Raw genomic sequence first — 16,334 nt, forward strand, 5'->3', positions numbered from 1 at the left:
CTTGTCGAAAAAGGTTTTTGACAAAGTTCAAGGTGTTGAATACAATGAGATTTTCTCACTCGTATCGATGCTTAAAAGTCTGTCTGAATCATGTTAGAAATTGCCACATTTTATGAAATTTGGCAAATGGATGTCAAAACTACATTCCTTAATGGATTTATTAAATAAGAGTTGTATATGATACAACCAGAAGGTTTTGTCAATCCTAAAGGTGCTAACAAAATGTGCAAGCTCCAGCAATCCATCTATGAACTGGTGCAAGCATCTCGGAGTTGGAATATACGCTTTGATAAGTTGATCAAAGCATATAGTTTTATACAGACTTGCGGTGAAGCCTGTATTTACGAGAAAGTGAGTGGGAGCACGACAACATTTCTGATAAGTATATGTGAATGACATATTGTTGATCGAAAATAATGTAGAATTATTCTGCAAAGCATAAAGGAGTGTTTGAAAGGAGTATTTTTTTTTTCAATGAAAGACCTCGGTGAAGCTGCTTACACATTGAGCATCAAGATCTATATAGATAGATCAAGACGCTTGATAAGATTTTTCAATGAGTACATATCTTGATAAATTTTTGAAATAGTTCAAAATAGAACAGTCAAAGAAGGAGTTCTTGCCTGTGATGCAAAGGTGTGAAGTTGAGTAAGACTCAAGACCCGACCATGGCAGAAAATAGAAAGAGAATGAAAAGTCATTCCCTATGCCTCAGTCATAGGTTCTATAAAGTATGCTATGCTGTGAACCAGACCTATTGTATACCTTGCTTTGAGTTTGACAAAGGAATACAATTTTGATCTAAGAGTAGATCACTGGACAGCGGTCAAGAATATCCTTAGTGAGGACTAAGGAGATGTTTCTCGATTATGGAGGTGATAAAAGAGCCCGTCGTAAAAAGTTACAATGATGCAAGCTTTTACACCAATCCAGATGACTCTAAGTCTCAATCTGGATACATATTGAAAGTGGGAGCAATTAGCTAGAGTAGCTCCGTGCAGAGCATTGTGGACATAGAATATTTGCAAAATACATACGGCTCTGAATATGACATACCCGTTGACTAAACTTCTCTCACAAGCAAAACATGATCATACCTTAGTACTCTTTGGGTGTTAATCACATAGCTATGTGAACAAACCCTTTGGGTGTTGATCACATGATGATGTGAACTATGGGTATTAATCACATATAGATGTGAATATTTGTGTTAAATCACATGGCGATGTGAACTAGATTATTGACTCTAGTGCAAGTGGGAGACTGAAGGAAATATGCCCTAGAGGCAATAATAAAGTTATTATTTATTTCCTTATATCACGATAAATGTTTATTATTCATGCTAGAATTGTATTAACCGGAAACATGATACATGTGTGAATACATAGACAAACATATAGTCACTAGTATGCCTCTACTTGACTAGCTCATTAATCAAAGATGGTTATGTTTCCTAACCATAGACATGTGTTGTCATTTGATTAATGGGGTCACATCATTAGGAGAATGATGTGATTGACATGACCCATTCCGTTAGCCTAGCACTTGATCGTTTAGTATATTGCTATTGCTTTCTCCATGACTTATACATGTTCCTGTAACTATGAGAATTATGCAACTCCCGTTTATCGGAGGAACACCTTGGGTACTACCAAACGTCACAACGTAACTGGGTGATTATAAAGGAGTACTACAGGTGTCTCCAAAGGTACATGCTGAGTTGGCGTATTTCGAGATTAGGTTTTGTCACTCCGATTGTCGGAGAGGTATCTCTGGGCCCTCTTGGTAATGCACATCACTATAAGCCTTGCAAGCAATGTAACCAATGAGTTGGTTACGGGATGATGCATTACGTAACGAGTAAAGAGACTTGCCGGTAATGAGATTGAACTAGGTATTGGATACCGGCGATCGAATCTTGGGCAAGTAACATACCGATGACAAAGGGAACAACGTATGTTGTTATGCGGTTTGACCGATAAAGATCTTCGTAGAATATGTAGGAAATAATATGGGCATCCAGGTCACGCTATTGGTTATTGACCGAGAATGGTTCTAGGTCATGTCTACATAGTTCTCGAACCCGTAGGGTCCGCACGCTTAACGTTACAATGACAGTTTTATTATGAGTTTATAAGTTTTGATGTACCGAAGTTTGTTCGGAGTCTCGGATGTGATCACGGACATGACGAGGAGTCTCAAAATGGTCGAGACATAAAGATTGTTATATTGGACGACTATATTCGGACACCGGAAGTGTTCCGGGCGATTTCGGAGAAAACCGGAGTGCCGGAGGGGTTACCGGAACCCCCGGGGAAGTATTGGGCCTTAGTGGGCCTGAGGGGAGAGAGAGGGCAGCAGCCCAGGAGGTGGCGCGCCCCCTCCCATGGGGAGTCCGAATTGGACTAGGGGAGGGGGGCGCGGCCCCTCTTTCCCTCTCCCTCTCCCTCTCTTTCCTTCTCCTCTTCCTCCTTCCTAGTTGGACTAGGAAAGGGGAGTCCTACTCCCACTAGGAGGAGGACTCCCGCCTCCTTGGCACGCCCCAAGGGCCGGCCGGCCTCCCCCCTTACTCCTTTATATACGGGGGCAGGGGGGCACCCCATAGACACAAGTTGATCTACGGATCGTTCCTTAGCCGTGTGCGGTGCCCCCCTCCACTATATTCCAACTGGGTCATATCGTCGCGGAGTTTAGGCGAAGCCCTGCACCGGTAGAACATCATCATCGTCACCATGCCTTCATGCTGACGGAACTCATCCCCGACGCTTTGCTGGATCGGAGCTCGGGGATCGTCATCGAGCTGAACGTGTGCTGAACTCGGAGGTGCCGTACATTCGGTACTTGGATCGGTCGGATCGTGAATACGTACGACTACATCAATCGCGTTGTGCTAACGCTTCCGCTTATGGTCTACGAGGGTACATGGACAACACTCTCCCCTCTCGTTGCTATGCCATCACCATGATCTTGCGTGTGCGTAGGAATTTTTTTGAAATTACTACGTTCCCCAACAAGTATATCTAGGCAATGATCATGTATATAGGCATCACGTCCGTGACAAGTAGATCGAAACGATTCTGCATCTACTACTATTACTCCACTCATCGACCACTATCCAGCATGCATCTAGAGTATTAAGTTAAAAACAGAGTAACGCCTTAAGCAAGCTGACATGATGTAGAGGAATAAATTCATGCAATATGATAAATACCCCATCTTGTTATCCTCGATGGCAACAATACAATACGTGCCTTGCAACTCTTTCTGTCACTGAGTAAGGACACCGCAAGATTGAACCCAAAGCCATGCACTTCTCCCATTGCAAGAACTACCAATCTAGTTGGCCAAACCAAACAGATAATTAGAAGAGACTTGCAAAGATAACTCAATCATACATAAAAGAATTCAGAGAAGAATCAAATATTTTCCATAGATAAGTTGGATCATAAACCCACAATTCATCGGTCTCAACAAACACACCGCAAAAAGAAGATTACATCGAATAGATCTCCACAAGAGAGGGGGAGAACATTGTATTGAGATCCAAAAAGAGAGAAGAAGCCATCTAGCTACTAGCTATGGACCCGAAGGTCTGAAGTAAACTACTCACACTTCATCGGAGGGGCTATGGTGTTGATGTAGAAGCCCTCCATGGTGGACGCCCTCTCCGGCGGAGCTCCGGAACAGGCCCCACGATGGGATCTCGTGGATACAGGAAGTTGCAGTGGTGGAATTAGGTTTTTGGCTCCCTCTCTGGTCTAATGGGGGTACGTAGGTATATATAGGAGGAAGGAGTACGTCGGTGGAGCTCCAAGGAGCCCACGAGGCAGGGGGCACGCCCAGGGTGGAGGGGTGCCCCCTCCACCCTCGTGACCGCCTCGTGGCTTTCTTGACGGAGGGTCCAAGTCTCCTGGATCTTATCTGATGAGAAAATCACGTCCCCGAAGGTTTCATTCCGTTTGGACTCCGTTTGATATTCTGTTTCCTCAAAATACTGAATAGGCAAAAAACAGCAATTCTGAGCTGGGCCTCCGGTTAATAGGTTAGTCCCAAAAATAATATAAAAGTGGAAAATAAAGCCCAATATAGTCCAAAACAGTAGATAAAGTAGCATGGAGCAATCAAAAATTATAGATACGTTGGAGACGTATCAGGACGCTCTTCACACATGCGGCTTAACGGACATGTGGTACATAGGGACCAAGTGGACGTTTGAAAGAAGAATAAAGGGAGGTTTGTAACAAGGGTGCGACTAGATAGATGTGTGGTCATAGTCCTGAATGGGCTCTAACCTTCCCAATAAATGTTCTTGACCACAAAGTGGCAGCTAGCTTAGATCAAATACCCCTATTGCCAAGAATTCACGACGTGCATGCATGCAGAGTGGGCCCGGGCCTTTTAAATATGAAACAATGTGGGAGAGAGAGGAGGCAATGTTTGAGGTTGTCTGCACTGGTTGGGATTGGAGTGGTGGCGATTCCGTGTTGGCCCTGCACGAAAAACTACAAACTCTGGCTACAGATCTTAGTGCATGGGACCGCAATCATTTCGGTAGCGTTAGGTCAGAGATTTGGCGGTTGAAAAATTAATAAGAGGACCTGCGCTCTGCCCCAAACAGATTCAGAGCCACGAGTGAGGAGATTAAGGTTGCAGATTGCCTCATGGAACTTTTTCACATGGAGGAAATGTTGTGGTGCCCGAGGGATCGTTTGGACTAGCTCGTACATTGGGACAAAAACACTTATTTTTTTCACTTGAGCTAGTAAGCGGCATAGGAAAAATCAAATAAAATCATTGCAAAAATTGATGGACATGTTATAGAGGATAGAGAGGAGATGGAAGCGATGACCACGACATTTTACAAAGACCTTTACACCTCTGAAGGGGTCTATATATGGACCAAGTGCTATCAACGAGGCCAAGTAACGTAACACCCAACATGAATCAAATGCTTAATGCACCTTACACCATGAAGGAGGTTAAAGAGGCTTTGTTTCAAATGTTTCCAATCGAGGTACGGGGACTGGATGGTTTTCCTACGCATTTCTTTTAGCATCACTCAGATGTTTGTAGACAGGAGGTAACCAGGGTGGTCCTAAAGATTGTTGACGGCCCTGAGTCCGCAGAATGCATTAATGAAACTATTCGGGTATTGATTCCCAAGGTAAAAAACCAGCACTTATGTCTCAATTTCGTCCTATCATTCTATGCAATGTGCTCTACAAAATTGCCTCCAAAGTAATCTCCAATAGACTGAAGATAGCCATGCCTGACATAATCTCTGAGGACTTTGTCCTAGGTAGACTAATCACTGATAATATCATAGTTGCCTATGAAAGCTTGCACTTCATAAACCGTAACAGGGAAAAGAAACACCAATCATGTGCGTTAAAACTTGATATGATGAAGACCTATGACAGGGTTGAGTGGGCATATCTGGAGGCCGTAATGCTGAAGCCGGGATTTTCTAAAAAATGGGTAAAAATTTATGAGCCTGGTTAGCTCGGGAGATTCGCAGTCATGTTTAATGGGAAGAAACTTTAAGATTTTAAACCATCACGAGGAATCCGGCAAGGGGCCTGATTTCCCCATACTTGTTCTTGTTAGCAGCAGAGGGCCTTTTGTGAAGGAAATATGCCCCAAGGGCAATAATAAAGTTGTTATTTTATATTTCCTTATTCATGATAAAGGTTTATTATTCATGCTAGAATTGTATTGATCAGAAACTTAAATACATGTGTGAATACATAAACAAATACTGTGTCCTTAGTAAGCCTCTACTAGACTAGCTCGTTGATCAAAGATGGTTAAGTTTTCCTAACCATAGACATGTGTTGTTATTTGTTAACGGGATCACATCATTAAGAGAATTATGTGATGGACAAGACCCATCCGTTAGCTTAGCATAATGATCGTTCAGTTTATTGCTATTTCTTTCGTCATGTCAAATATATATTCCTTCGACTATGAGATTATGCAACTCCCGAATACCGGAGGAATATTTTATGTGCTATCAAACATCACAACATAACTGGGTGATCATAAAGATGCTCTACAGGTATCTCCAAAGGTGTTTGTTGAGTTGGCATAGATCAAGATTAGGATTTGTCACTCCGAGTATCGGAGAGGTATCTCTGGGCCCTCTCGGTAATACACATCATAAGAAGCCTTGCAAGCAAATGACTAATGAGTTAGTTATAAGATGTTGTATTACGGAACAAGTAAAGAGACTTGCCGGTAACGAGATTGAACTAGGTATAGAGATACCCACGATTGAATCTCGGGCAAGTAACATACTGATACGTCTCCGTCGTATCTATAATTTTTTATTGTTCCATGCCAATATTATTCAACTTTTATATACTTTTGGCAACTTTTTATACTATTTTTGGGACTAACATATTGATCCAGTGCCCAGTGCCAGTTCCTGTTTGTTGCATGTTTTATGTTTCGCAGAAAACCCATATCAAACGGAGTCCAAACGGGATAGAAATGGACGGAGAATTATTTTGGAATATTTATGATTTTTGGGAAGTAAAATCAATGCGATACGGTGCCCGAGGGGGCCAGGAGATAGGGGGGCGCGCCCCAGGGAGGTAGGCGCGCCCTGGACTCTCCTGGCCCCCACCCTTAAGGCGGTTGACGCTCTTCTTTTGCCACAAGAAAGCTAATTTTATGAGAAAGATCTGGGCGAAAGATTCACCCCAATCGGAGTTACGGATCTCCGGATATAAAAGAAATGGTGAAGGGGCAGAATCTAGGAACACAGAAATAGAGAGAGACAGAGAGATAGATCCAGTCTCGGAGGGGCTCTCACCCCTCCCACGCCATGGGAGCCAAGGACCAGAGGGGAAACCCTTCTCCCATCTAGGGAGGAGTTCAAGGAAGAAGAAGAAGAAGGGGGCCTCTCCCCCTTGCTTCCGGTGGCGCCGGAACGCTGCCGGGGGCCATCATCATCACCGCGATCTTCACCAACACCTCCATCATCTTCACCAACATCTCCATCACCTTCCCCCATCTATATTCAGCGGTCCACTCTCCCGCAAGCCGCTGCACCCTCTACTTGAACATGGTGCTTTATGCTTCATATTATTATCCAATGATGTGTTGCCATCCTATGATGTCTGAGCAGATTTTCGTTGTCCTATCGGTGATTGATGGATTGCTATGATTGGTTTGATTTGCATGTTTTATTATTTGTGCTGTCCTATGGTGCTCTCCGTGTCGCGCAAGCGTGAGGGATCCCCGCTGTAGGGTTTGCAATATGTTCATGATTTGCTTATGGTGGGTGCGTGAGTGACAGAAGCACAGACCCGAGTAAGTAGGTTGTTTGCGTATGGGATAAAGGGGACTTGATTCTTTAATGCTATGGTTGGGTTTTACCTTAATGATCTTTAGTATTTGTGGATGCTTGCTAGAGTTCCAATCATAAGTGCATATGATCCAAGAAGATAAAGTATGTTAGCTTATGCCTCTCCCTCAAATAGAATTGCAATAGTGATTACTGGTCTAGTAACGTAGTCAATTGCTTAGGGACAATTCCACAACTCCTACCACCACTTTTCCACACTCGCTATATTTACTTTATTGCATCTTTATCTAAACAACCCCTAGCTTTTATTTACGTGTTCTTTATTATCTTGCAAACCTATCCAACAACACCTACCAAGTACTTCTAGTTTCATACTTGTTCTAGGTAAAGCAAACGTCAAGCATGCGTAGAGTTGTATCGGTGGTCGACAGAACTTGAGGGAATACTTGTTCTGCCTTTAGCTCCTCGTTGGGTTCGACACTCTTACTTATCGAAAGAGGCTACAATTGATCCCGTATACTTGCGGGTTATCACATACCGATGGACAAAGGGAATTACATATGTTGTCATAATGGTTCGACCGATAAAGATCTTCGTAGAATATGTAGGAGCCAATATGTGCATCCAAGTTCCGCTATTGGTTATTGACCAGAGAGGTGTCTTGGTCATGTCTACATAGTTCTCGAACCTGTAGGGTCCGCACGCTTAACGTTCGTTGACAATATAGTGTTATATGAGTTACATGATTTGGTGACCGAATGTTGTTCAGAGTCCCAGATGAGATCACGAACATGACGAGGAGCCTTGAAATGGTCGAGAGGTAAAGATTGATATATACGACTATGGTATTCAGACACCGGAATAGTTTCGGAGTGCACTGGGTACTTATCGGGTCACCGGAAGGGGTTCCGGGCACCCCCGGCAAGTGTATGGGCCTTATGGGCCAAAGGGGGGGACAGACCAGCCCACAAAGGGGCTGGTGCACCCCTTCCCTTGGTTGGCCGGCCCTAGGGGAAGGAAAGGGGAGGGGTGGCACCTCCTGCATTTCCCTCCTCAGGAGAGAAAGGAGGGGGGGGGGCGCCACCTCCTCCTTCCTTCCTCCCACACTCCAAATAAGGAAGTGGGTACCACCTGGGGTAAGACCCCAAGTAGGATTCGGCCTACTTGGGGGCGCCTCCTGGCTGCTCCCTCCACCCCCACCTATATATATGTGGGAGGGGGCGCCTAGCACAACACACAACATTGTCTTAGCCGTGTGTGGCGGCCCCTCCACCGTTTACACCTTCGGTCATATTTTCGTAGTGCTTAGGCGAAGCCCTGCGGAGATAACTTCACCATCACCGTCACCACGCCGTCGTGCTGCCAAAACTCATCCACTACCTCGTCGTCTTGCTAGATCAAGAAGGTGTGGACATCACCGAGTTGAATGTGTGCTGAATGCGGAGGTGCCATACATTCAGTACTCGATCGGTTGGATCACGAACAAAGTTCGACTACATCAACCGCATTGTCGAACGCTTCCACTGATGGCCTACAAGGGTACGTAGACGCACTCTCCCCCTCGTTTCTATACATCTCCATGGATAGATCTTGCGTGTGCGTAGAAATTTTTTGTTTTCCATGCAATGTTTCCCAACAGTGGCACCGAGCCAGGTCTATGCGTAGATGATATGCACGAGTAGAACACAAAGAGTTGTGGGCAATGATAGTCATACTGCTTACCACCAACGCCTTATTTTGATTCCGCAGTATTGTGGGATGAAGCGGCCCGGACCAACCTTACATGTCCACGCACATGAGACCGGTTCCACCGACAGACATGCAACTAGTTTTGCATAAAGGTGGCTGGTGGGTGTCTGTTTCTCCTACTTTAGTTGAATCGAATTTGACTGCATCCGGTCCTTGAAGAAGGTTAAAGCAGCAAACTTGATAAATCACCATTGTGGTTTTTGCCGTAGGTAAGAACAGTTCTTGCTATAAGTCCATAGCAGCCACGTAAAACTTGCAACAACAAAGTAGAGGACGTCTAACTTGTTTTTGCAGGGCATGTTGTGATGTGATATGGTCAAGACATGATGTGATATACGTTATTGTATGAGATGATCATGTTTTGTAATTTATCGACAACCGGCAGGAGCCTTATGGTTGTCTCTTTATTGTATGAAATGCAAATGCCAAGTAATTGTTTAACTTTATCACTATGCGTTAGCGATAGTTGTACAAGCAATGTTGGTGAGAGGACCACTACGCAACGATGGAGATCAAGGTGTCGAGCCGGTGACGATGGACATCATGATGATGCTTTGGAGATGGAGATCAAAAGCACAAGATAATGAGGGCCATATCATGTCACATATTTTGATTGCATGTGATGTTTATATTTTATGCATCTTCTTTTGCTTAGAACGATGGTAGCGTTATAAGATGATCCCTTCACTAAATTTCAAGATAAAAGTGTTCTCCCCGAGTATGCACCATTGCTAAAGTTCATCGTTTCGAAGCACCTCGTGATGATCGGGTGTGATAGAATTTATGTTCACATACAATGGGTGTAAGGCAGTTTTGCACATGAAGAATACATGGGTTAAACTTGACGAGCCTAGCATGTACAGGCATGGTCTCGGAACACTTGAGACCGAAAGGTCGAACGTGAGTCATATAGTAGATATGATCAACATAGAGATGTTCACCATTGATGACTACCCCATCTCACGTGATGATCGGACATGGGTTAGTTGATTTGGATCATGTATCACTTAGATAACTTGAAGGATGTTTATTTAAGTGGGAGTTCATTAGTAATTTTATTAACTGAACTTAATATATCATGAACTTAGTCTTATAGCTTTGCATATCTATGTTGTAGATCAATGGCCCGAGCTACCGTTCCCCTGAATTTTAATGCGTTCCTAGAGAAAGCTAAGTTTAAAGATGATGGTAGCAACTACACGGACTAGGTCCGTAACTTGAGGATTATCCTCATTCATGCATAGAAGAATTATGTCCTTGATGCACCGCTAGGTGACATGCCTGCTACAGGAGCTGATGCAGATGTTATGAACGTCTGGCAAGCTCAATCTGATGACTACTCAATAGTTCAGTGTGCCATGCTTTATGGCTTAAAACCGGGACTTCAAAGATGTTTCCAACAAGTTCTATAGCTGCAAGATGGAGGAGAACAATTCTGTTAGTGAACACATACTCAAAATGTATGTGTATTATAATCACTTGACTTAGCTGGGAGTTGATCTTCCAGTTGGTTGTGTTATTGACAGAGTTCTTCAACTCACTGCCACCAAGCTACAAAGGCTTCATGATGAACTATAATATGCAAGGGGTGAACAAAACAATTCTAGAGCTCTTCTCAATGCTTAAGGACGCGGAGGTAGAAATAAAGAAGGAGCATCAAGTGTTGATGGTTAACAAGACCACTAATTTCAATAAAAAGTGCAGGGGAAAGAAAGGGAACTTCAAGAAGAATGGCAAGCAAGTTGCCACTCCCAGGAAGAAACCAAAAGCTGGAACTAAGCCTGAAACTGAGTCCTTGTACTGCAAAGGGAATGGTCACAGGAAGCGGAACTACCCCAAGTATTTGGCGGATAAGAAGGATGGCAAAGCGAACAAGTTATATTTGATATACATGTAATTGATGTGTTCCTTACTAATGCTCGCAGTCACGCCTGGGTATTTGATACTGGTTTGGTTACTCATATTTGTAACTCGAAACAGGAGCTGCGGAATAAACGAAGATTGGCTAAGGACAAGGTGGCCATGCGTGTCGGAAATGGTTCCAAGGTCGATGTGATCACCGTCGGCACGCTACCCTTACATCTACCTTCGGGATTAGTTTTAGATCTCAATAATTGTTATTTGGTGCCCGCGTTGAGCATGAACATTATATCTGGATCTTGTTTATTGTGAGAAGGTTATTCATTTAAGTCAGAGAATAATGGTTGTTCTATTTATATGAATAATATCTTTTATGGTCATGCACCCTTGAAGAGTGCTCTATTCTTGTTGAATCTCGATTGTAGTGATACACATATTCATATTATTGATGCCAAAATATGCAAAGTTGATAATGATAGTGCAACATATTTGTGGCACTGCGGTTTAGGTCATATTGGTGTAAAGCACTTGAAGAAAATCCATGCAGATGGGCTTTTGGAATCACTTGATTATGAATCATTTGATACTTGCGAACCATGCCTCACGGGCAAGATGACTCCATTCTCCGGAACAATGGAGTGATGTCTACTACGCAACTTTATTCTTGTAGAATCATGTTGGGCCTCCAAGCGCAGAGTTTGTAGGACAGTAGCAATTTTCCCTCAAGTGGATGACCTAAGGTTTATCAATCCGTGGGAGGTGTAGGATGAAGATGGTCTTTCTCGAACAACCCTGCAACCAAATACAAGAAATATCTTGTGTCCCCAACACACCCAATACAATGGCAAATTGTATAGGTGCACTAGTTCAGCGAAGAGATGGTGATAAAAGTGTAATATTGATGGTAGAAATATATTTTTATAACCTGAATAAATAAAAACAGCAAGGTAGCAAATAGTAAACGGGCACAAAAACGGTATTGCAATGCTTAAAATGAGGCATAGGGTCCGTACTTTCACTAGTGCAACCTCTCAACAATGCTAACATAATTGGATCATATGATTATCCCTCAAAGTGGAATAAAGAATCACTCCTGAGTTCCTATCAGCAGAGAACAAAAGATAGGAATTGCTTGTAGGGCACAAAACTACCTCAAAGTTATTCTTTCCATTCGATCTATTCAAGAGTTCATACTAAAATAACACAAAGCTATTTTTTCCATTCGATCTATCCTAGAGTTCGTACTAGAATAACACCAAAGCAAATTCATATTCATAATACTCAATCCACACAAAGAACTATAAAGAGACCCCAAAGTTTCCGTCGGAGAAAAACGTGCATCAACCCCTATGCATAGATTACCCCAATATCACCGCGGGAATCCGCGAGTTGAATGCCATAACACATATCAAGTGAATCAATAGGATACCTCATTGTCACCTCAAGTATTCATATTGCAGGACATATATCATGTGTTCTCATCTTCGAATATTCAATCCGACAAGACAAAAGTTTGAAGGGTAAAGATACAATTCATCATAACAAGAGTATGGAGGGGAGAAACATCATATGATCTGACTATATTAACAAAGCCCATGATATAGATCACGAGAGAGAGGGATATCAAACACATAGCTACTGGTACAAACCCTCAGCCCGGAGGGTGGACTACTCCCTCCTCATCGTGGTGGCCGCCGGGATTATGAAGATGGCCATCGGAGATGATTCCCCCCTCCGGCAGGGTGCCTGAACAGGGTCTAGATTGGTTTTTGGTGGCTACAGAGCCTTGCTGCGGCGGAACTTCTGATCTAGGGCTACCCCCAAGGGTTTCAGAATATTTGGGAATTTATAGTGCAAAGAGGGGGTGCGGGAGGCCACCGAGGTGGGCACAACCCACCTGGGCGCGCCAGGGGGCCCTGGCGCGCCCTGGTGGGTTGTGCCCCCCTCGGGGCACCTCCTAGGTGCAGCTCAGGCCCATTGGGTTCCTTCTGGTCCAAAAAAAATCTCTGTAAAGTTTTGTTGCGTTTGGACTCTGTTTGATATTGATTTCCTGCGATGTAAAAAACAAGCAAAAAACAACAACTGGCACTTGGCACTGGGTCAATAGGTTAGTCCCAAAAATGATATAAAGTTGCTATAAAATGATTGTAAAACGTCCAAGAATGATAATATATTAGCATGAATACTTCATAAATTATAGATACGTTGGAGATGTATCATGGAGCGAGCTATTGACTTATTGGAAATAATACATACGGATGTATGCGGTCCGATGAGTGTTGAGGCACGCGGCGGGGTATCGTTATTTTCTGACCTTCACAGATGATATGAGTAGGTATGGGTATATCTACTTGATGAAACAAAAGTCTGAAACATTTGAAAAGTTTAAAGAATTTCAGAGTGAAGTGGAGAATCATCATAACAAGAAAATAAAGTTTCTACGATCTGATCGTGGAGGCGAATATTTGAGTTACGAGTTTGGCCTTCATTTAAAACAACGTGGAATTGTTACACAACTCACGCCACCTGGAACACCACAGCATAATGATGTGTCCGAACATCGTAACCGTACTTTATTAGATATGGTGCGTTCTATGATGTCTCTTACCGATTTACCGCTATCGTTTTGGGGTTATGCATTAGAGACAGCCGCATTCACGTTAAATAGGGCATTGTCTAAATCCGTTGAGACGACACCGTATGAACTGTGGTTTGGCAAGAAACCTAAGTTGTTGTTTCTGAAAGTTTGGGGTTGCAACACTTATGTCAAAAGGCTTCAACCTGATAAGCCCGAACCCAAATCGGAGAAGTGCGTCTTCATTGGATACCCTAAGGAAACAATTGGGTACACCTTCTACCACAAATCTGAAGGCAAGAACTTTGTTGCTAAGAATGGATCCTTTTTAGAGAAGGAGTTTCTCTTGAAAGAAGTGAGTGGGAGGAAAGTAGAACTTGATGAGGTAGTTGTACCTTCTCTTGAATTGGAAAGTAGGACATCAGAGAAATCCGTTCCCGTGATGCCTACACCAACTAGAGAGGAAGCAAATGATAATGATTATGAAACTTCAGATCAAGTTGCTACTGAACCTCGTAGGTCAACCAGAGCACGATCCGCACCAGAGTGGTACGGTAATCCTATCATGGAAGTCATGTTATCAGACCAAGGCGAACCTACAAACTATGTAGAAGCTATGATGAGCCCAGATTCTGATAGATGGCTTGAGGCCATGAAAACTGAGATAGGATCCATGTATGAAAACAAAGTATGGACTTTGGTGGACTTGCCCGATGATCGGCAAGCCATAGAAAATAAATTGATCTTCCAGAAGAAGACTGACGCTGATGGTAATGTTACTATCTACAAAGCTCGACTTGTCGCAAAAGGTTTTTGGCAAGTTCAAGGAGGTGACTACGATGAGACTTTCTTACCCGTAGCGATGCTTAAGTCAGTTTGAATCATGTTAGCAATTGCCGCAATTTATGATTATGAAATCTGGCAAATGGATGTCAAAACTGCATTCCTTAATGGATATCTTAAAGAAGAGTTGTATATGATGCAACCAGAAGGTTTGTCGATCCTAAAGGTGATAACAAAGTGTGCAAGCTCCATCGATCCATCTATGGATTGGTGCAAGCATCTCAGAGTTGGAATATATGCTTTGATGAGGTGATCAAAGCATATGGTTTTATACAAACTTACGGTGAAGCCTGTATTCACAAGAAAGTGAGTGGGAGCTCTGTAGCATTTCTGCTATTATATGTGGATGACATGTTGTTGATTGGAAATGATATAGACTTTCTGGATAGCATAAAAGGATACTTGAATAAGAATTTTTCAACGAAAGACCTCGGTGAAGCTGCATATATATTGGGCATCAAGATCTATAGAGATAGATTGAGACGCTTAATAGGACTTTCACAAAGCACATACCTTGATAAAGTTTTGAAGAAGTTCAAAATGGATCAGTCAAAGAAAGGGTTCTTGCCTGTGTTACAAGGTGTGAAATTGAGTCAGACTCAAAACCCGGCCACTGCAGAAGATAGAGAGAGAATGAAAGTCATTCCCTATGCCTTAGCCATAGGTTCTATCATGTATGCTATGTTGTGTACCAGACCTGATGTGTGCCTTGCCATAAGTTTGGCATGGAGGTACCAAAGTAATCCAGGAGTGAATCACTAGACAACGATCAAGAAGATCCTGAAGTACTTGAAAAAGACCAAGGATATGTTTCTCGTTTGTGGAGGTGACGAAGAGCTCATTGTAAATGGTTACGTCGATGGTTGCTTCAACACTGATCCGGATGAGTCTAAGTCACAAACCGGATACATATTTATATTCAATGGTGGAGCTGTCAGTTGGTATAGTTCTAAGAAGAGTGTCGTGGCAGGATCTACGTGTGAAGCGGAGTACATAGCTGCTTTGGAAGCAGCACATGAAGGAGTCTGGATGAGGGAGTTCATATCGGATCTAGGTGTAATACCTAGTGCATCGGGTCCAATGAAAATCTTTTGTGACAACACTGGAGAAATTGCCTTGGCGAAGGAATCCAGGTTTCACAAGAGAACCAAACACATCAAGAGATGCTTCAACTCCATTCATGAAAAGGTCAAGGATGCAGACATAGAGATTTGCAAAATACATATGGATCTGAATGTGGCAGACCCGTTGACTAAGCCTCTTCAGCGAGAAAAACATGACCAACACCAAGACTCCTTGTGTGTTAGATTCATTACAATATAATCTAGGTTACTGACTGTAGTGCAAGTGGGTGACTAAAGGAAATATGCCCTCAAGGCAATAATAAAGTTGTTATTTTATATTTCCTTATTCATGATAAAGGTTTATTATTCGTGCTAGAATTGTATTGATCGGAAACTTAAATACATGTGTGAATGCATAAACAAATACCGCGTCCCTAGTAAGCCTCTACTAGACTAGCTCGTTGATCAAAGATGGTTAAGGTTTCCTAACCATAGACATGTGTTGTCATTTGATAATGGGATCACATCATAGGAGAATGATGTGATGGACAAGACCCATCTGTTAGCTTAGCATAATGATCGCTCAGTTTATTGCTATTGCTTTCTTCATGTCAAATACATATTCCTTCGACTATGAGATTATGCAACCCCCGAATACCTGAGGAATGCCTTGTGTGCCATCAAACATCACAACGTAACTGGGTGATCATAAAGATGCTCTACAGGTATCTCCAAAGGTGTTTGTTGAGTCGGCAAAGATCAAGATTAGGATTTGTCACTCTGAGTATCGGAGAGGTATCGCTGGGCCCTCTCGGTAATACACATCATAAGAAGCCTTGCAAGAAAATGACCAATGAGTTAGTTATGAGATGTTGTATTATGGAACAAGTAAAGAGACTTGTCGGTTGATAACCCACAAGTATGGGGGGTC

Source organism: Triticum dicoccoides, chromosome 6B (assembly GCF_002162155.2).
Source record: "Triticum dicoccoides isolate Atlit2015 ecotype Zavitan chromosome 6B, WEW_v2.0, whole genome shotgun sequence".
Classification (NCBI taxonomy): Eukaryota; Viridiplantae; Streptophyta; class Magnoliopsida; order Poales; family Poaceae; genus Triticum; species Triticum dicoccoides.